Here is a 22394-nt window from a genome sequence, read left to right on the forward strand (position 1 = left end):
CAGTTGATATGTTGACGCCTGGATCAGAATATCGTCCAGATAAGGCGCCACTGCTATGCCTCGCGGTCTGAGAGCCGCCAAAAGAGACCCTAGAACCTTTGGGAAGATTCTGGGTGCTGTGGCCAACCCAAAGGGAAGAGCCACGGACTGATAATGTTTGTCCAGGAAGGCAAACCTTAGAAACCGATGATGATCCTTGTGGATAGGAATATGAAGGTAAGCAACCTTCAAGTCCACGGTAGTCATATATTGACCCTCCTGGATCATTGGTAAAATTGTTCGTATAGTCTCCATCTTGAACGATGGGACTCTGAGAAACTTGTTTAGACACTAGAGGTCTAAGATGGGTCTGAAAGTTTCCTCTCTTTTGGGAACCACAAATAGATTCGAGTAAAACCCCTGTCCCGAATTTGGAACGGGACACATTACTCCCATGGTAAAAAACAAAATTTATGCTTACCTGATAAATGTCTTTCTTTTGCGATGTACCGAGTCCACGGATTCATCCTAATTTGTGGGATACTGTCCTTCCTGACAGGAAGTAGCAAAAAGAGCACCACAGCAGAGCTGTCTATATAGCTCCCCCCTTAACTCCAACCCCCAGTCATTCGACCGAAGGCCAAGGAAGAAAAGGAGAAACTATAAGGTCCAGAGGTGATTGAAGTCTACATAAAAAATATTATCTGTCTTGAATAGACAGGGCGGGCCGTGGACTCGCTACATCACAAAAGAAAGAAATTTATCAGGTAAGTATAAATTTAGTTTTCTTTTGCAAGATGTACCGAGTCCACGGATTCATCCTAACTTGTGGGATACCAATACCAAAGCTTTAGGACACGGATGAAGGGAGGGACAAGACAGGAACCTAAACGGAAGGCACCACTGCTTGCAAAACCTCTCCCCCAAAAATAGCCTCCGAAGAAGAAAAAGTATCAAATTTGTAAAATTTGAAAAAGGTATAAAGTGAAGACCAAGTCGCAGCCTTACAAATCTGTTCAACAGAAGCATCATTTTTAAAAGCCCATGTGGAAGCCACCGCTCTAGTGGAGTGAGATGTAATACTTTCATGAGGCTGCTGTCCAGCAGTCTCATAAGCCAAATGGATGATGCTTTTCAGCCAAAAGGAAAGAGAGGTAGCCGTAGCCTTTTGACCTCTACGCTTTCCAGCATAGACAACAAACAAAGAAGATGATTGGCGAAAATCTTTGGTTGCCTGCAAATAAATCTTCAAGGCACGAACCACGTCCAAGTTGTGCAACAGAAGTTCCTTCTTAGGAGGAGGATTAGGACACAGAGAAGGAACAACAATTTCCTGATTGATATTGCTGTTAGAAACAACCTTAGGGAGGAACCCAGGTTTGGTACGCAAAACCACCTTATCAGCATGAAAAACAAGATAAGGCGAGTCACATTGTAATGCAGATAGTTCAGAAACTCTTCGAGCTGAAGAGATAGCAACTAGAAACAGAACTTTCCAAGATAGAAGCTTAATTATCTATGGAATGCATGGGTTCAAACGGAACCCCCCTGAAGAACTTTAACCCCTTAACGACACAAGTCGTACAGGGTACGTCGCACACAACCTGGTCTTAAAAGACCAGCGACATACCCTGTACGACTTTGGGGATTAAAGCGGCTGGAAGCGATCCTGATCGCTTCCAGGCGCTTTACAGTTATTGCAGTGATGCCTCGATATCGATGCATCCTGCAATAACATTTTTCCCCCATCCGATGCAGAGAGAGCCACTCTGTGGCCCTCTCTGCACAGGCATCGATGGCCGCAATCGTTGGTGGGTAGGATCTGACGTGGGAGGCGGGTGGGCGGCCATCGATGAAAGGCTGAAGACAGAGGGTGGCGGGTTCGCGGGCGGGGTTGTCGGGAGCGCGCACCGGAGCGCGCGCGTGCACGGGGGGCGGCGGGCGCGTGCACGGGGGGCGGCGGGTGGGCGCGTGCACGGGGAGGGAGCGGGTGGGAACCGCTTCACTACAGAAAAAACCTAACAGTAAGGGGGGATAAAATCCCTAATAAAAGTAAATCCAAGGGATCTGGGAGCGGGTGGGGGAGCTACACTACAGAAAAAAGGGGAAAAAAATTAAAAAAAAATACATTTTTATTTGCAAACTGGGTACTGGCAGACAGCTGCCAGTACCCAAGATGGCTCCCAGTAAGTTAGAGGTGGAGGGTAGAGAGCTGTTTGGGGGGGGGGGGATCCTACACAGCTGCATATGTAAATATGCTATACAATTATTATTTTTTTTAAATACACCTTTTATTTTAGTACTGGCAGACTTTCTGCCAGTACTTAAGATGGCGGGGACAATTGTGGGATGGGGGAGGGAAGAGAGCTGTTTGGGAGGGATCCTGGGGTGTGATGTGTCAGGTGGGAGGCTGATCTCTACGCTAAAGCTAAAATTAACCCTGCAAGCACCCTACATGCTCCCTAATTAACCCCTTCACTGCTGGGCATAATACACGTGTGATGCGCAGTGGCATTTAGCGGCCTTCTAATTACCAAAAAGCAACGCCAAAGTCATATATGTCTGCTATTTCTGAACAAAGGGGATCCCAGAGAAGCATTTACAACCATTTATGCCATAATTGCACAAGTTGTTTGTAAATAATTTCAGTGAGAAACCTAAAGTTTGTGAAAATATTTGGGAAAAAGTGAACAATTTTTTTTATTTGATTGCATTTGGTGGTGAAATGGTGGCATGAAATATACCAAAATGGGCCTACATCAATACTTTGGGATGTCTTCTAAAAAAAAATATATACATGTCAATGGATATTCAGGGATTCCTGAAAGATATCAGTGTTCCAATGTAACTAGCGCTAATTTTGAAAAAAAAGTGGTTTGGAAATAGCAAAGTGCTTCTTGTATTTATTGCCCTATAACTTGCAAAAAAAAACAAAGGACATGTAAACATTGGGTATTTCTAAACTCAGGACAAAATTTAGAAACTATTTAGCATGGGTGTTTTTTGGTGGTTGTAGATGTGTAACAGATTGTGGGGGTCAAAGTTAGAAAAAGTGTGTTTTTTTCCATTTTTTCCTCATATTTTATCATTTTTTTTAAAGTAAATTATAAGATATGATAAAAATAATGGTATCTTTAGAAAGCCCATTTAATGGCGAGAAAAACGGTATATAATATGTATGGGTACAGTAAATGCGTAAGAGGAAAATTACAGCTAAACACAAACACCGCAGAAATTTAAAAATAGCCCTGGTCCTTCAGGGAAAGAAATTGAAAAATGGCCTTGTCCTTAAGGGGTTAAGAACTAAATTGAGACTCCATGGCGGAGCAACAGGTTTAAACACAGGCTTAATTTTAACTAAAGCCTGACAAAAAGCCTGAACATCTGGGACATCTGCCAGACGCTTGTGCAACAGAATAGACAAAGCAGATATCTGTCCCTTTAAGGAACTAGCGGACAATCCTTTCTCCAATCCTTCTTGGAGAAAAGACAAAATCCTAGGAATCCCGATCTTATGATAGATCTTCCTGGTGACAGGCTTTCGAGCCTGAATCAAGGTATCTATGACCGACTCAGAGAAACCCCGCTTTGATAAAATCAAGCGTTCAATCTCCAAGCAGGCAGTTGCAGAGAAATTAGATTTGGATGCTTGAATGGACCTTGAATCAAAAGGTCCCGTCTCAGTGGCAGAGTCCATGGTGGAAGAGATGACATGTCCACCAGGTCTGCATACCAAGTCCTGCATGGCCACGCAGGCGCTATCAAAATCACCAAAGCTCTCTCCTTTTTTATTCTGGCAATCAAACGCGGAAGGAGAGGGAATGGTGGAAACACATAAGCCAGGTTGAACGACCAGGGTACTGCTAGAGCATCTATCAGTACTGCCTGAGGATCCCTTGACCTGGATCCGTAACAAGGAAGTTTGGCGTTCTGACGAGACGCCATCAGATCCAATTCTGGTGTGCCCCATAGCTGAACCAGTGGAACACCTCCGGATGTATCCCAGTTCTCCACCCCTGGGATATAGATCGCTGATAGATGGCAAGAGTGAGTCTCTGCCCATCGGATTATCCTGGAAACTTCTATCATCGCCAAGGAACTCCTTGTTCCACCCTGATGATTGATATAAAGCTACAGTCGTGATGTTGTCCGACTGAAACCTGATGAATCCGGCCGAAGCAAGCTGAGGCCACGCCTGAAGAGCATTGAATATCGCTCTTAATTCCAGAATATTTATCGGTAGGAGGGCCTCCTCCTGAGTCCACAAACCCTGTGCTTTCAGGGAATTCCAGACTGCACCTCAGCCCAGTAGGCTGGCGTTCGTCATCACAATAACCCACGCTGTCCTGCGGAAACACATTCCCCTGGACAGGTGATCCTGTGACAACCACCAAAGAAGAGAGTCTCTGGTCTCTTGATCCAGATTTATCTGAGGAGATAAATCTGCATAATCCCCATTCCACTGTTTGAGCATGCATAGTTGCAGTGGTCTGAGATGCAAGCGAGCAAACGGAACTATGTCCATTGCCGCTACCAGAAGTCCGATTACCTCCATACACTGAGCCACTGACGGCCGAGGAATGGAATGAAGAGCTCGGCAGGTGTTTAAAATCTTTGATTTCATGACCTCCGTCAGAAATATTTTCATGTCCACCGAATCTATCAGAGTTCCCAGCAATGGAACTCTTGTGAGAGGAATAAGAGAACTCTTTTCCACGTTCACCTTCCACCCATGAGATCTTAGAAAGGCCAACACTAAGTCGTGTGAGACTTGGCAAGTTGGAAAGTCGACGCTTGAATTAAGATGTTGTCTAGATAAGGCGCCACTGCTATGCCCCTCGGCCTTAGGACCGCCAGAAGGGACCCTAGCACCTTTGTGAAGATTCTTGGCGCCGTGGCCAACCCAAAGGGAAGAGCCACAAACTGGTAATGCCTGTCCAGAAAGGCAAACCTTAGGAACAGGTGATGATCTTTGTGGATAGGAATGTGTAGATACGCATCCTTTAGATCCACGGTTGTCATATATTGACCCTCCTGGATCATTGGTAAAATAGTCCGAATGGTCTCCATCTTGAAGGATGGGACTCTGAGGAATTTGTTTAGGATCATGAGATCTAGAATTGGTCTGAAGGTTGCCTCTTTTTTGGGAACCACAGATTGGAGTAGAAACCTTGCCCCTGTTCTGTTTTCGGAACTGGGCAGATCACTCCCATAGCCCAGAGGCAGAACTTTTTAACTTTCTGCGATATTTTTTTAGCGAAAAACTTTCTGCAGGTCATTTTTAAATTAGGCAGTTACACTAAAGCATCAGTTCAATTGTAATGTGTTAGTTAACTGTTTAATAAAGCAATAAAGTTTTATAATATAGTGCAGTAGTTGAAAATTGCATTGCTAATTAGCTGCAGACATACTCTAAAAAAGGTGCATGCATTGCTTATACAAACGTTTTACATTCAGAAAAACAACAGCTTTGCAGACTGTGAAAGGCTAGAGGACGGGCTTGAAACAATCTCTGAGAGACAGTCAATTAATGCACTGCTACTTTGCAGTGCTATTGCATATTTGACTGTTCACTTCAAACAATACGTTGCTCTGGAGGAACTGTGATAAGGAAAACTTACACAGTGTAGTCAGAGAACAGCTCTGTTTGAAGACAACAGCCTAATGTGGAGCAGCGCTGAAAAGTTAAATCGCTAACCGTTCCTGTTTGTGTCCTGTTCTTTCTGCAGACATGTTGCATTTTCTGCGATGACATCTCAGATTGAGCAAAGTTCCCCTCTTGCTTTGCAGCAGGGGAAGAGGAAGCAGGACCACCCTTGAAGTTTCAAAGGAACGAAAATTATTTTGTTTGGTCCTCGTCTTATTTGACTTATCTTGAGGGTGGGCATGACCCTTCCCTCCAGTGATGTCTGAAATGATCTCTTTCAGTGCAGGCCCAAATAGGGTCTTACTTTTAAAAGGGATGGTCAAAAGCTTAGATTTAGATGACACATCAGCTGACCAGGACTTAAGCCATAACGCTCTTTGCGCTAAAATGGCAAAACCTGAATTCTTTGCCGCTAACTTAGCAAGATGAAAAGCGGTGTCTGTAATAAAAGAATTAGCCAACTTAAGGGCCTTAACTCTGTCCAAAATATCATCTAGTGGGGTCTCCATCTGAAGAGCCTCTTCTAGAGCCTCAAACCAAAAAGCAGCTGCAGTGGTTACCGGAACAATGCACGCTATAGGTTGAAATAGAAAACCCTGATGAACAAAAATTTTCTTTAGGAGACCCTCTAACTTTTTATCCATAGAATAAATGAAAGCACAACTGTCTTCAATAGGTATAGTTGTATGCTTAGTCATAGTAGAAATAGCTCCCTCCACCCTAGGGACCGTCTGCCATGAGTCTTTTATGGTGTCAGAAATGGGGAACATTTTCTTAAAAACAGGAGGGGGAGCGAACGGAATACCTGGTCTATCCCACTCCTTAGTAACAATGTCCGAAATCCTCTTAGGGACCGGAAAAACATCAGTGTAAACAGGAACCTCTAAATATTTGTCCATTTTACACAATTTCTCTGAAACGACAATAGGGTCACAATCATCCAGAGTAGCTAAAACCTCCCTGAGCAATAAGCGGAGGTGCTCTAGCTTAAATTTAAATACCGTCATATCTGAATCTGTCTGAGGGAACATCTTTCCTGAATCAGAAATCTCTCCCTCAGACAGCAAATCCCTCATCCCTACATCAGAACATTGTGAGGGAATATCGGATACGGCTACTAAAGCGTCAGAAGGCTCAGCATTTGTTCTTAACCCAGAGCTACTGCGCTTCCCTTGCAACCCTGGCAGTTTAGATTAAACCTCTGTGAGGGTAATATTCATAACTGAAGCTATATCTTGCAAGGTTAAAGAATTAAGATGCACTAGAAGTACTTGGCGTCGCTTGTGACACTTGGGGAGAACTAGATGGCGAAACCTGATTTCCTTCTAATCTGAGAATCATTTCATGCCAAATTCTTATGTCAAAATATGCTGTTTGCAATTTATAGACATATCAGTACAATTGGGACACATTCTTAGAGGGAGTTCCACAATGGCTTCTAAACAAATTGAACAATGAGTTTCCTCAGTGTCAGACATGTTTAACAGGCTAGTAATGAAGCAAGCAAGCTTGGAAAACACTTTATTTAAAGGGCCATAATACCCAAATGTTTAAACACTTGAAAGTGATGCAGCATAGCTGTAAAAAGCTCACTAGAAAATATCTCCTGAACATCTCTATGTAAAAAAGAAAGATATTTTACCTCAAAAGTTCCTCAGTAGCCACCTCCCATTGTAAAGGATTTCTAAGCAGCATTTTAGTGTGTCTGTCCTGGGACAGCTGAAAGGATGAGCATCATGAACTCTCATATTATTTCACCAATCAGGTAAAGGAAGCTTACTATGAAATCTCATGAGAGTTAAGTCAAATCTCACGAGATCACAGTAAGAGTTCATGACCTCAGCACTGCTGATGCTGATTGGCTGCTGTTCATTTTTTCATTTTTTTTTTTTATTTTTACCTGCAGCTGGGAGCAGGTGAAGTATAACTTTTTACACAGAACTTACTCTGCTGAGCTGAGGAGATTGTGAGGTAAAATATCTTCCTTTTTTACATAGAGATGCTCAGGTGATATTTTCCTGTCAGCTTTTTACAGTTATACTGCATCAGTTTCAAGTGATTTACCATACGAGTATTATGTCCCTTTAATGAAAAAATCACAATTTGCAAAAACGGTACTGTACCTTTAAGAGAAAGGTTAAAATTGCTTCAAAAATTCCGAAATTTTAACAGTGTACCCACTAAGCCAAGTGGGTTATAAACAACCCCAAAGAACCCTCAAGCAAATGTCCCATAAAACAGAAAACGTTACTCCCAGACACAAAAACGTTTGACCCAAATTCACATAAACTGAATGCCGGCAAAAAATTAACCCTTTATGCAAGCTAGTAAAAACCTTTGATAACACTAGGATTACCGCTTCCCCTTCCCCTAATGGGGACACTGTCAGCCTTTCTGAGTTAACAAAGTCTCTGCAGAAAATATGACTGAACATACCTCATTGCTGTATAGCAAGAAACCGTTCCTCACACTGAAGTTTTCCTGTACTCCTCAGCTTCTGTGTGAACAGCAGTGGACCTTAGTTACAAATGCTAAGATCATCATCCTCCAGGCAGAAATCTTCATCTATGTCCTGACTGAGAGTAAATAGTACAACACCGGTACCATTTAAAAATAAACACTTGATTGAAGATAAAATAAAACTAACAGTTTAACACCTCTTCTCTTTACCCTTCCTGCTTAGAGCCAGCAAAGACAATGACTGGGGGGTGGAGTTAAGGGAGGAGCTATATAGACAGCTCTGCTGTGGTGCTCTCTTTGCTACTTCCTGTCAGGAAGGACAATATCCCACAAGTTAGGATGAATCTGTGGACTCTGTACATCTTGCAAAAGAAAGGTCTTTTACACAGCGTAAGAACGCCTCTCTTTATCTGGTCTGCAGATAATCTTGAAAGATGAAATCTCCCCCTTGGGAGAAAGTCCTTGAATTCCAATCGATAACCGTGGGTCACTATTTCTAGTGCCCAGGGGTCCCGAACATCTCTTGCCCAAGACTGGGCAAAGAAAGAGTCTGCCCCCTACTAGATCCGGTCCCGGATGGGGGCCGCCCCTTCATGCTGTCTTAGTAGCAGCAGCGGGCTTCTTGGATTGTTTACCTTTATTCCAGTTCTGGTTGGGTCTCCAGACTGACTTAGATTGGGTAAATTTCCCTTCCTGCTTTGTGGAAGAAGAGGAAGCGGAGGTTCCTCCTTCAAAGTTCCGAAAGGAACGAAAATTATTTTGTTTACCCCCTCATCTTAAAGGGACAGTATACTGTAAAATAGTTTTTCCATTAATGTGTTTACAATTGCTTTTTTACCAACTGCAGAGTAAAAAAAATATGAAAATTAGCTTTTAAAGGTTTATTTGTCTATATTAAAGCTCTGACTTTGTGTTTTGAAGCCACAACCTAATAAAATGGGTTTAGCTTGTAGGTATAATCAGATCTCATTACTGTATCACTTTGTGTACATATACCTGCTTCTTTATCTTATATCTGTCCATAAAACAATCACCAGTACTTGGAGAGGACAATGGAAAATCAACATTGTATTACCTTATCTCTGCTATATCCCACTAGGAGTCCAATTTCTTCTACTGGCTGTGTTTACAAAGCTTATCTATAGCTTGGACCTGCGGCCACAAACTTTCAGAATAGGTGGGGATACCACATGCTAAATCAACTATTTCAAATGCCAATATAAGGGTAAAGGAGCTACTTGTAAACAATTTAATACACTCCAACAGGTAAAGTAGATCATTGGGAACAAATTAAAGGGGAGAAATATTTTGAGTAAACTGTCCCTTTAACAGACTTATCCTGAGGTAGGGCATGGCCTTTAACTCCTGTAATGTCAGAAATGATTTCCTTCAATTCAGGCTTTAAATGGAATAGCTAAAAGCTTAGTTTTTGATGACACATCAGCAGACCAAGATTTGAGCCACAACGCTCTACGCGCTAGAATAGCAAATCCTGCATTTCTCGCCGCTAATTTAGCAATTTGAAAGCGGCATCAGTAATAAAAGAATTGGCTAGCTTGAGAGCCTTAATTATATCCAAAATGTCATCTAACGGGGTCTCAACCTTAAGAGACTCTTCCAGAGCCTCAAACCAAAAAGCTGCTGCAGTGGTTACTGGAACAATGCAAGCCGTAGGTTGTAAAAGAAAACCCTGATTAATAAATTTCTTTAGAAGACCCTCTAACTTTTTATCCATAGGGTCTTTGAAAGCACAACTGTCCTCAATGGGTATAGTTGTACGCTTAGCCAGGGTAGATATTGCTCCCTCTACCTTAGGGACCGTTTGCCACGAGTCGCGAATGGTGTCTGATATGGGAAACATTTTCTTAAAATTAGGAGGGGGAGAAAACAGTATACCTGGCCTATCCCATTCCATTTTTATAATTTCCGAAATTCTCTTAGGAACCGGAAAAACATCAGTGTAAGTAGGTACTTCTAGATATTTTTCCATCTTACACAATTTCTCTGGTGGTATTACAATATGGTCACAATCACCCAGAGTCGCTAAAACATCCCGAAGTAACAGGCGGAGGTGTTCAAGCTTAAATTTAAAGGACATAACATCCGAATCTGTCTGAGGTAATACATTCCCTGAGTATGAAATTTCTCCCTCAGACATCAATTCCCTGACCCCCAACTCAGAACACTGTGAGGGTAAATCGAAAATAGCTAATAAAGCATCAGAGGATTCAGTATTTACATTAATACCTGACCTACTGCGTTTACTCTGCAACACTGGTAATTTAGACAATACCTCTGTAAGGGTAGTTGACATAACAGAAAAAAAGTTATAATGTTGCAAAGTATTATACTGCTCCCACTTACCTACTTCATAATGTCACCTGACTGGCAAAAGTAATATGCATTAAATGACTTTACAGAATTTTGCTTGACCAACACCTAGAAAACCTTAAAGAATTGTTATTGAATTAAAAGATAAATAAATAATCCCTTTATTACACATTCCCCAGTTTTGCATAACCAACAGAGTTATATTAATATACTTTATACCTCTGTGATTACCTTGTATCTAAGCACCTTCTGACAGCCCCCTGATCACATGACTTTTTATTTATTATCTATTGACTTGCATTTTAACCAATTAGTGCTGTGTTGTGCTGATTCTTAACTCCACAGGCGTTAAGACAATGTTATCTATATGGCCCACATGAACAAGTAGTCATCTGTTGTGAAAAGCTAAAAATAAAAATAAATGATAAGAGACTGTCTGTAGTGGCTCAGAAAAAGGCAGAGGTTTAACTGTTATAAAGTATATTAATATATCAATGTTGGTTGTGCAAAGCTGGGGAATGGGTAGTAAAGTCGTTAATCTGTTTTAAAAATAACAATTTTAGTGTCGACTGTCCCTTCAAAGAGCTGTAAAAAGGTAAAAATGAATACTCATGATTTAGATATATCTTGCAATTTGAGAGACTTTTCATTTTACTGCTATTTTAAAATTAGATTTGTTCTCTTGGTATTCTTTGTTGAAAAGTATGACTAGGTAGGCTCAGGAACAGCAAGGCACTACTGGGAGCTAGCTGGTGACTAGCGCCTACAGATATATGTTGCGTCATTGGCTCACCAAATGTGTTCAGTTAGGTCACAAAAAGTGCATTGCTAGTCTTCAGCTCACTTTAACTATGCGTTTAATCTAGTGTACAATGTCCCTTTAATATACTTTCTACCTCTGTTATTACCTTGTATCTAAGCCTCTGCAAACTGCCCCCTTATCTCAGTTTTTTTGTCAGTTTTTTTTGTGCCAGTGCTGACACAAACTCCATTGTAATGAGCACAATGTTATCTATATGGCCACATGAACTAGTCCTGTCTAGCTGTGAAAACTGTCAAAAATGCACCGAGATAAGAGGCGGCCCTCAAGGGTTTAGAAATTTGCATATAAACCTACCTAGGTTTAACTTTCAACAAAGAATACCAAGACAACAAAGCAAATTGGAAAGTTGTTTAAAATTGCATGCCCTATCTGAATCATGAAAGTTTAATTTTGACTAGACTGTCCCTTTAAGTACAGATATATACAAGCATTAGTGCAGTAACAACATGCTCTAACACATTAGAACATTTATATATTTTTTATTTTTTTTTGTAATTTTATGTCCCTTTAAAAATACATATGATGCTCTCTAGTGTGTTTTGTTTTTAAAGGGGCAGTAAAGCTAAAAAATAATGGTATATAATTCTGCACATAGTGCAGAATTATATAACATTATACATTAAAGTATTGCAGCCATATTTTATGATAAAGTCTAGTTTTTCAGACCGCCGCTCCTTGCTTTACTGAGCAGGTCTGTTTTTTTTCTTAAGCGCATCTGGGCAGCTATCTACTCACAGCCGGCCTGATTGCGCCTTTAAACTCAATGTAGCTCGCTCCCGCTCTGGTATGGTAGCGAGCTTCATTGAGTTTAAAGGAGCGATCGGGCCAGCTGTGAGTAGACAGCTGCCCAGATGCGCCTAAGAAAAAAAAAAAAAAAAGACCCCCTCAGCAGAGCAAGGAGCAGCGGTCTGAAAAGCTAGACTTTATCATAAAACATGGCTGCAATACTTTAATGTATAATGTTTGCACTAATGTGCAGAATTATATAACATAATTTTTTAGGTTTACTGCCCCTTTAATAGTGAATACCTTGTCTATTGCATGAACAAATAGTAAAAATATGCCCCTATAACAGTAGCATCATATGTATTTTTAATAGTGAATACCTTGTTTATTGCATGAACAAATGGATAAATTATGCCCCTATGACAGTTTTCACAAAAATCTATTATTTAGCAGGGTATTTGGGTAGAAGCTGGCAAGAAGGAACAAAGTATTGTGTTTTGTTTTACATCGTTGTAGACCGCGCATAAGCACGAGATTTAAGGTGTGCGTACATTATAATGCTGTTGCTTTTATGCCAAAAGAAATGCACCTACATTGGTGTACATCATAAAAGGGGCATGAAACACCTGCAATACATAAGCTAACCAGCGGAATGTGAAAACATTCTGAATATAGTAACACATTTTGCTGCAAGTTTCAATAGCTCCACAACGTGGCTTATTTGGAGAGGTCAATTTGGATTTATTCCTGGAGTACACAAGGTTTGCCACTGATATTTTGTTAGCAAAACTTGCAATATTTTGCATTATCTTATTACCTCTGCTGATGGTGAGGAACAGAAGCCCACTGCGTGCACTTGCAATTCTCAGAAGTAGAAAACTCACAGTTTGTCAGAGTTAAACTACAGGAAAAACTATGAAAGTAGACCACAGTTTTCAAGTGAACATAACATGCTAAAGTATCAAAGTGTTCCATGGTGCTTTAAGTGCAGACTCTATAAACCATGCACTACAATAGTGCAGCTATGAACCATGAATGGCAAACTGGTAGTGTATTATTAGAGCCCAGTGTTCTCCCCAGGACCTATTTAATGTGCAAACCACACAGATGATTTTACTGACCACACACCAGCTAAAATTTAAGCCAATATTAAAGGGACACTAAACTCAATTTTTTTCTTTCACGATTCAGACAGCGCATGCAATTTTAAGCAACTTTCTAATTTACTCATATTATCAATGTTTCTTCGTTCTCTTGCCATCTTTATTTAAAAAGCAAGAATGTGATGCATAGAAGCCGGCCCATTTTTGGTTAAGAACTTGGGTTATGCTTGCTTATTGGTGGGTAAATGTAAGCCTCCAATAAGCAAGTGCTATCCATGGTGCTGAACCTAAAATGGGCAATTCTGCTAAGATTTACATTCCTGCCTTTAAAAAAATGATAGCAAGAGAATGAAGAAAAAAATTAATAGGAGGAGTAAATTAGAAAGTTGCTTAAAAAGTCAGGCTCTATCTGAATCATGAAAGAAAAAAAAAATAGGTTCATTGTCCCTCTAAGCTAAAATGAACTAATATATTTTTTTCAAAGTTTGTTTTAAAAAATAATCACCCACCCGACCACTTCATAATGCCACCTGGCAGCCAACATTTTCTGATAACATTGAAGCTATTATAAAAGTGCAGGCTGTGACATACACAAAGGGGTTTAGTTATCACATGGCAAATGCCCCAATTGGTTGCAGGTTCCCTTATTTGAGCCGGCAACTGATATTTATCAAGCAGCGGTTTAAACCCTTTCCTAACTCAGACTCATTTGGTTGCGCAAGAGCCCAGGGGACAGCATTTCACGAGGAGCAGATGAAATGCAGACAGGTTCGCAACATGTGAACCATATCCAATTGATAATGAATAAATCTAGCACAAAGTGTACAGACTGTGCAGGCACCTACTTTACAGTGAAGTTTGCTAGTACAAGAATAAAAAGCTCTGTGTGTGTAAATAACCCCTGCAAAAGGGTTAAAGGGACATAAAACCCAACATTTTTCTTTCATGATTCTGATAGAACATACAATGTTAAACAACTTTGCAATTTAATTCTATTATCACATTTTCTTTGTTTTCTCGTTATCCTTTTTGTTGAAAAGCAGGAAGGTAAGTTTAGGAGTGTGCACGTACCTGCAGTACTATATGGTAGCAGTTTTACAACAGTGTTATACATTAGCAAGAGCACTAGATGGCAGCACTATTTCCTGTCATGTAGTGATGCAGACATGACGTGCACGCTACCTATCCAGATATCTCTTTAACATAGAACAACATGAGAACAAAGCAAAATTGATAAAAGCAGTACATTAAAAAAAAAATTGGTTTTCTCCATCTGAAAAAATGAAGGAAAAAAAAAGCAAAAAAAAAAAAAGGGCATCAAATCCCTTTAAACACAAAGTTATTGTTCACTCCAGAGCAGCAATACACTTCTGGGAGCCAATGACAAGTGACATGTTTATATTCATCATTCACCAGCTAGCTACCAGTAGTGCATTGCTTCTCCTAATACTACTTACGTATGCTCTTCAATAAAAGGATACCAATGTAACAAATTAATTGAAAAGGCTCTTAAATTTGCATGATGTATCTGAACCATTTAAGTTTAAATTTTGATTTCCATATCATTCTAAGATAATTTGAGCTTCACCTAAGGCTACAGTTGTGCTGTGCAATATACTTGTGAAAAACATACCTTTATTGAGGTCATATAATTTGGGGGTGGATTTGTACACCCTAGATGCTAGGGATGTGCATTTGGATCTTTCGCGAGGATACAAATGTGTAAGTAAGCAGCGGCTCGTGCCCTTCAGATCTTTTCGTAGCCAGATTGATTCTTCTAAAAGATTCCCACTTTAAAATCTGCATTTGCATATATCTTAGTGTGTGAATCTTTTACAGGAATCAATCCGGCTACGATAATATCAGAAGGGCGCGATCCGCTGATTTCTTCCGCATTCAGATCCTCACGAAAGATCCGGATGCACGTCCCTATTTAGATGCATAGTTTATGGCAACCTTTATTAGCACCCACAATTTTTTATGCTTTTTATGGATTACACACCTAATGGTAATCCAGTAAAGCCTTGTAGAAAAAATGTCAATAAATTGCTAAACAGTAGCTCATGGGTGTAAAGAATAAAAATAAACTAATTTATTATGTACTGTTAATCCGTTATGAAACAGTCATAGTAAAATAACTACATGGACAATCTTAGGAGACATTATGTATTAGTCTTTATTATTCAGACTGGTTCTACTTGGCATGACTGGACAGCTAAGGGTGGACAAAATTTTTTCTCTATCTGTGTACTCTGAACCAATATAGTATCCTGCCACCAGCATACTTAGATGTTAAAAGGACATTGTACTCAAACACTGTCCCACTTAAAGGATTCCAAAACTTTAGTATTTGTCCCACCAACTGACCATCAATATCATATGTAACATGTTTACATATCCTCACATACCTATTTGTTCTCTGAAACAAAGTTTCTAAACATGATAAAAATACATTTTTATTTTCAGCAAATACGTCATATCAGCCAACCCTCAAATATGGGAGGCGCACGATACAAACGTACCAATAGTAATTACAATAATTGCATCTCATTAACTTGTGATGTCACCATGCGCATATCTTTTTGACTACCCGTGCATGCGCATATCCGTTCACTGACTCCACATTTAGCCATACAATGGTATGGGAATAATGCAAGCGCATAGAAATTGTGCATGCGCATAGCCGCAAAATTCCGCCATGTTGATAACTGGGGTTATCGGTCTCGATTGAAGGATTAGAAGTTATTGCCGGCAGTGGGTTTGGAATTCAATAAAATTTCAGATGAAGATTTTTCATAAAGGGTAAAAATAAGAAGCACAATGATAATTACAAAAAGTTCGTATTTATATTTATCTGGCTATTGGAGGTCACTTTTTTTGATGGGTTTTGTGTCCCTTTAACATGCCCCCAATGGTCCATTTTACCTTTGTTATTTGAAAAAAAGCTAATTTTGCCTGTTGTATCTTCACCTACACTGAAAATATGAGTAACAAATATTTTCTCTGTAGAAAAGCTACATAAATAAGAGACAATAGTACTGATTAAAGGGGTAATAAAACAAGTCTGTTTCATGGTTGTAAAAAAATCGAAACTAACCGGTGGGATATACTTCATAGAAATCATAGCAATATTAACTATTCATCCCTTTAAAATAACCTATTATTACTTCTTTTTTTTATTATTTGTGCAGTGTCCATTACTTCCTGTCACAGCCCTACAAGGAGGCTGGCGCCTCTGCAGGAAGGCAGATTAGAAGTCTTTAAAGGGACAGTCAACCCAAAAATTACTATTACTTATTTAGATTAATTAATAATCTTTACATCAAACTCTAGCCCAATTTTCATCTAAATAAACTTTGGCAGAAAATACACTTACTAGATCTCATCTGGCTGTTTTGAAATGGCCACCTGACTCCTCCTCTGACGTCTCCCAAAAGCTTGAACTGCAGCACTAGTACAGGATCCTCTCGTCCCTGCGCGCTCCTTTCATTCAGTTCATTGAGACACTCATATGGCACCCCCCCTCAAACTATCTCCCCTCACTTTCTTTCAGCAGAACGTTCTGTCTGCACTAACACACCCACATTTATATGCAGCACATTATTATTATTATTTTACAAGTAATTTATGTTTGTATAGGACAGGAAAAACGGAGAAGACGAGTATTCTGTTTCGGTTCTTTTCCATGTTTATAAAAAGGTAAAAAGTGTAACAGTTGCAAAAAATGTTGCTGCTGCCAAACGTTTGTGGCAAAATCTGGTGTTGTATACTAATGTACTATTTTCTGCCCACCTGCAACAATGTCATAGACTGCAACTGACAGAAATATATAGAATTTTCATAAAGTAAACAGATGCACAGTCATTGCTAAAAACCTGCTTACAAATCATGACAGTTTCAACAAATAATACCGCCTAAGATTCAGTAGTGAACGATCTCCAACCACCACTGCTGTTAAAAAGAGCCCCACAAGCCAGAACTTCAGATTCTCACAGCTAGTGCTCCCCGACCACATGCTCACCGTTCTCCGGTCCTCCTCGGCCAGCACCCCCGCACACAGAGCGAAGATCATAGAGCACTAGCTGTGAGAATCTGAAGTTATAGTGATGCAGTTTATCTACGGCTAGTTTGCTGCACTTTCTAAACTACAAGTTCCAGCAGCTTTGCGGCCCTTATAAGTAGAATGTAGCGGGAGGCGGAGGACAGAGTCTGGGTGAGAGTGGGCAGTGAGGAGCAGTGAGCTCCCGGGGTATGGATCTATACAGAACACCAGCACTCAGCGGGAGTGCAGGTACTGTGTGTGACTGTGCGCTCTGCTTCTGAAGCTGGAGGAGCTCACAAAGCTGCTGGAACTTGTAGTTTAGAAAGTGCAGCAAACTATCCGTAGATAAACTGCATCACTATAACTTCAGATTCTCACAGCTAGTGCTCTATGATCTTCGCTCTGTGTGCGGGGGTGCTGGCCGAGGAGGACCGGAGAACGGTGAGCATGTGGTCGGGGAGCACTAGCTGTGAGAATCTGAAGTTCTGGCTTGTGGGGCTCTTTTTAACAGCAGTGGTGGTTGGAGATCGTTCACTACTGAATCTTAGGCGGTATTATTTGTTGAAACTGTCATGATTTGTAAGCAGGTTTTTAGCAATGACTGTGCATCTGTTTACTTTATGAAAATTATATATATTTCTGTCAGTTGCAGTCTATGACATTGTTGCAGGTGGGCAGAAAATAGTACATTAGTATACAACACCAGATTTTGCCACAAACGTTTTGCAGCAGCAACATTTTTTGCAACTGTTACACTTTTTACCTTTATAAACATGGAAAAGAACCGAAACAGAATACTCGGCTTCTCCGCTTTTCCAGTCCTATACAAACATAAATTACTTGTAAAACAATAATAATAATAATAATAATAAGAATAATAATAATGTGCTGCATATAAATGTGGGTGTGTTAGTGCAGACAAAACGTTGTGCTGAAAGAAAGTGAGGGTGCCATATGAGTGTCTCAATGAACTGAATGAAAGGAGCGCGCAGGGACGAGAGGATCCTGTACTAGTGCTGCAGTTCAAGCTTTTGGGAGGCGTCAGAGAAGGAGGAGTCAGGTAGCCATTCCAAAACAGCCAGATGAGATCTAGTAAGTGTATTTTCTGCCAAAGTTTATTTAGATGAAAATTGGGCTAGAGTTTGATGTAAAGATTATTAACTAATCTAAATAAGTAACAGTCATTTTTGGGTTGACTGTCCCTTTAATTTGAAGTGTTGCTACAAGACTACCTATCTGCTAAATGAAATTAATTTATTGTCCATGTTCAGTACAGGACTTTTGCTGCAAAAATCACGTGACCACCTAAAAAGTTCTGTAATGGTAGCTCTCTTATCTAGCTGTAAGCAGTGGCTACACCGGGAATTTCAAAGTGCTAATTTAGCAAGAAAACAAGTTGTTTGCTGCTTTTTATCTTTACTTTGATTTAATATATTTCTTTTTACTAAAGGAGCACTGTTTAGTATACCTTTAAAAAGGACAGTAATATTTTCTCTCTTTTCTTTTAAAGGGATAGTAGACTCAACATTTTTCTTTTTCTTTTTTAAAACTTCATTAAAAATAGTAGATGTTTGTAATAGGAACCTATTAACGTTTTTTTTGTAATTTCTAACTAAAATTTAGTAATCTGCCAAACCCATTATCTACCTTGCTATGCCGGTCCAGTTGCGATGTTCTACCTAGGTAGAAACATCATGGCGTCCCGCATGCACATTGTAAGCCTTCTTTTGCCAACGCATGCGCATATTAGCTCCTCTGTGTCCTATCTCCTGAGGCACATCACTATCCAAACGCCGGATGGAGAGCAGACATGAGGATGCTGGCGTCGATGTTGGGGGGCGTGGCAGATCAGTGTGCAGAAGTCTAGCAGTGATCAGAGGGAACAGATGAAGAAGCATCATCATCTGCGATAATATTAATCTAGATGAGTATCCAAACTTCCCCTAGACTAATGAGCATAGTTATATTAATACAAGGCAAAGGGCTGTTTTGACCGAGTGCTCATGCGGGTCTATTACTTTACTAGTGCGCATGCGATGTCCCATAAAAATTAGTAAAATGAATATTCATAACAAGTGGGCGAAACTCATTTGTGATTGGCTGTGGCACATTTAATCTTTTTTCATATGTTCTGCCTACAAATATGTGCGGTCTTTGCCTCTTGTCATATGCAAAAATAAAAGTTATTTTTCCTGTGGTTGGCAGCTTTGTTTGAAGTTCAAAGTAGGCAGATAGTATTACATTCATATATGAAATTATAATTATGTGTTTTATTTATGTCTGTCACAGATTTCTAACCCTTTAATGTGTTTCAAATGATCTTTTTTTTCTCTACTGAAGTGTATTAAAATGGTTTACAAGATAGCTCCTTCACTTTTATTTTCTCATTTGATATAGCTGACTTTGCCTATTGTATCCCCACTCATACTGAACATTCCTGAACTTAAAGGGACAGTAAACTGTAAAATTGTTTTTCCATTAATGTATTTTAAATGACTTGTTATACCAACTGCAGAGTATAAAATATTTGAGAAATTGCATTTTCAGGTTTATTTGTGTATATGAAGTAGCTGGTTTTGTGCTTTGAAACCACAGCCTATTACAAGGGGTTTAACTTAAGGTAATATTAGATCTCATTATGTTATCACTTTGTGTACACAGACAATTGCTTCCTTAACTTATAATTGTCTGGAACACGAAAGCTAAATACATAGAGAGAACAATGGAAAATTATCATTTTATTACTTAACTATCCTGCATCCCACTGAGAGTGTAATTTCTTCTGCTGGCTGTGTTTACTTAGGCTATTCAATAGCCTATACTCCAGTATCAAAACTTTCAGTATAGGTTGGGAAACCACAAACTAAATCAGCTATTTCAAATGCTGAAATAGGAGTAAAGGAGCTAATTTCAACTAATTTAATACACTCTAGCAGGTAAAAAGGATCATTGGGAATAATTTAAAGGGGAGAAAGTTTTTGGGTGAACTGTCCCTTTAAGTTCTGCTTACAAAAACAAAACATGTAAACAAGAATGTTTAGATAAAATAATACTCCCTGTGGGAGGCTGTGACAGAGAAGTACTAAAATGTTAATTTCCCATTGTTCTCTCTAAAGTACTGGCCTTTGAGTAAACAGTAATAAAGATAAGGAGGACTTTGTGTAAATAATTATACAGATAACATAATGAGGTATTCTCTTCCTATAAGATCAGCCCACTGTATTGGGTTGTAGTTTCAGTTACCAGAAATAGTTATTTCATATACAAATTTATACCTAAAGAAACAATTCCCCATACATGTTAAATTCTGCAGCTACTGTAGTATAACAAGTAATTGGAAACATATTAAAGAGAAACCATTTTTAAAGTACACTGTCCCTTTAATCTCCCAGTGGGTGTATGAGGAAGAGCGAGATTTTGTATGTGAAATAGCCGTTTGTGTTTATTTAACCCTCAGCCATAATTAGCATTTCGATACCTAACAAATACTTGCTGCCTCAGCCCATTATTAGGGTCATGTCATAAGTGATTGTTTTAATGAGAGAAAATGCAATTTCAAATACAGAAATAAATATGAAGGAAGAATTACCCAAACATTTAATACTCTGCAGTAGGTATAAAAAGTAATTTGGAACACATTAAGGGGAAAACGATTTTATAGTACAGTGTCCCTTTGACTTTTCAAACCAAAACCCCCTTAAACTAAAGATACAGAACAAGATAATGTATGTGTAAGCAAGATAACGCAAATACTGCAAAAAACAGAGCAAGGCACAGGGAATAAAATAATTAATATACTTTATAACATTTAAACCTCTAAATGTCTGCCTGTTTCTAAGCCACTACAGACAGCCTCTTATCACATGCTTTTTTTTTTTTTTATTTGCTTTTCACAATGAGACAAATCCATGTGGGCCATATAGATAACATTGTGCTCCCTCCCGTGATGTAGTGGCTGACACCACTAATTGGCTTAAAGGGACACTGTACTCAAAAATTTTCTTTTGTGATTCAGATAGAGCATGCATTTTAAAGCAACTTTCTAATTTACTCCTATTATCAAATTTTCCTCATTCTCTTGGTATGTTTATTTGAAAAGCAAGAATGTAAGTTTAGATGCCGGCCCATTTTTGGTGAACAACCTGGGTTGTCCTTGCTGATTGGTCAGCACCAATAAACAAGTGCTGTCCATGGTACTGAAGCAAACATTTGCTGACTCCTTAGCTGAGATGCCTTCTTTTTCAAATAGAGATAGCAAGAGAACGAATAATTGATCATAGAAGTAAATTAGAAGGTTGCTTAAAATTGCATGCTCTATCTGAATCATGAAAGAAAAAATTTGGGTTCAGTGTCCCTTTAACCCTTTGATGACAGGGTTAATTTGTCTACATCGGAACAACGTTCAGATGTAAACAAATTGAAATCCTGCAATCGTATTTCAATGATGGGATCGGGTCAGGGGGGCATCCCTATGACGCTAGGCACGCCCTCCAGACTGCAATTGCATCCTAGAAGTGCAATTGGCTTCAGTACAGCCAAAAGGCTAGGACATTCTATTCCGTCCTAATGGCGCTAAAGCCGTTAGGGTGGAATAGAACCTCATAATGGTGTTAAAAGGTTAAATGCAAGTCAATAGATAATAAAAAGTCATGTGATCAGGTGGCTGTCAAGAGAGCCTTAGATACAAGGTAATCACAGAGATTAAAAGTATATTAATACAACCATGTTGGCTGTGCAAAACTGGGGAATGTTTAATAAAGGGATTATCTATCTTTTTAAACAATAATTTTGGAGTTGACTGTCCCTTAAAAAAAATGATAGTACAATGGAACCAGTTATGCATTTTTTAAAATAATCCAGTTGTTTTGGCATCATGGTTTCCATTTAAATAAGTCTTAATTGTACAGTAATTATATCATACCATCTTGTACTGTGTGCCTTTTAGCCAATCTACAAGAGGTTAGACAACCGAAATAAAAGCTTCAAACAGGTAGAGATATTCAATACATCTCTCAGCAAAGTGATGCCATTTATACTCCTCAGCATTCTCCCTTGAGAATGCTGACCATGTTTAGTTTACCTTATCACTAAATGGCACAACTGCTGCATGGTTCCCACACATTAACATTTAAAGGGACATTAAATGCAAAATGTAATTCCCAATAAATGAATGCACATTAAACAATAATACAAAATATGCTTGCTTTTGCTGTACAAAATGCACTTGTCCCACATTCTGTAGACTTTAGAAGTCAAATTATGTAACCTAAGTATGCTGCAAGT

The 22394-nt window shown here is 39.3% G+C and overlaps 1 protein-coding gene across 1 annotated transcript in view; it reads right to left on the minus strand.

Annotated features, from left to right (window-relative positions):
* The window catches only part of ZNF592 (zinc finger protein 592), a gene marked incomplete in the record, with an annotated part of 184163 nt that overhangs the window by 160932 nt on the left and 837 nt on the right, over positions 1 to 22394 (minus strand).

Source organism: Bombina bombina, chromosome 6 (genome assembly GCF_027579735.1).
Source record: "Bombina bombina isolate aBomBom1 chromosome 6, aBomBom1.pri, whole genome shotgun sequence".
NCBI classification, from domain to species: domain Eukaryota; kingdom Metazoa; phylum Chordata; class Amphibia; order Anura; family Bombinatoridae; genus Bombina; species Bombina bombina.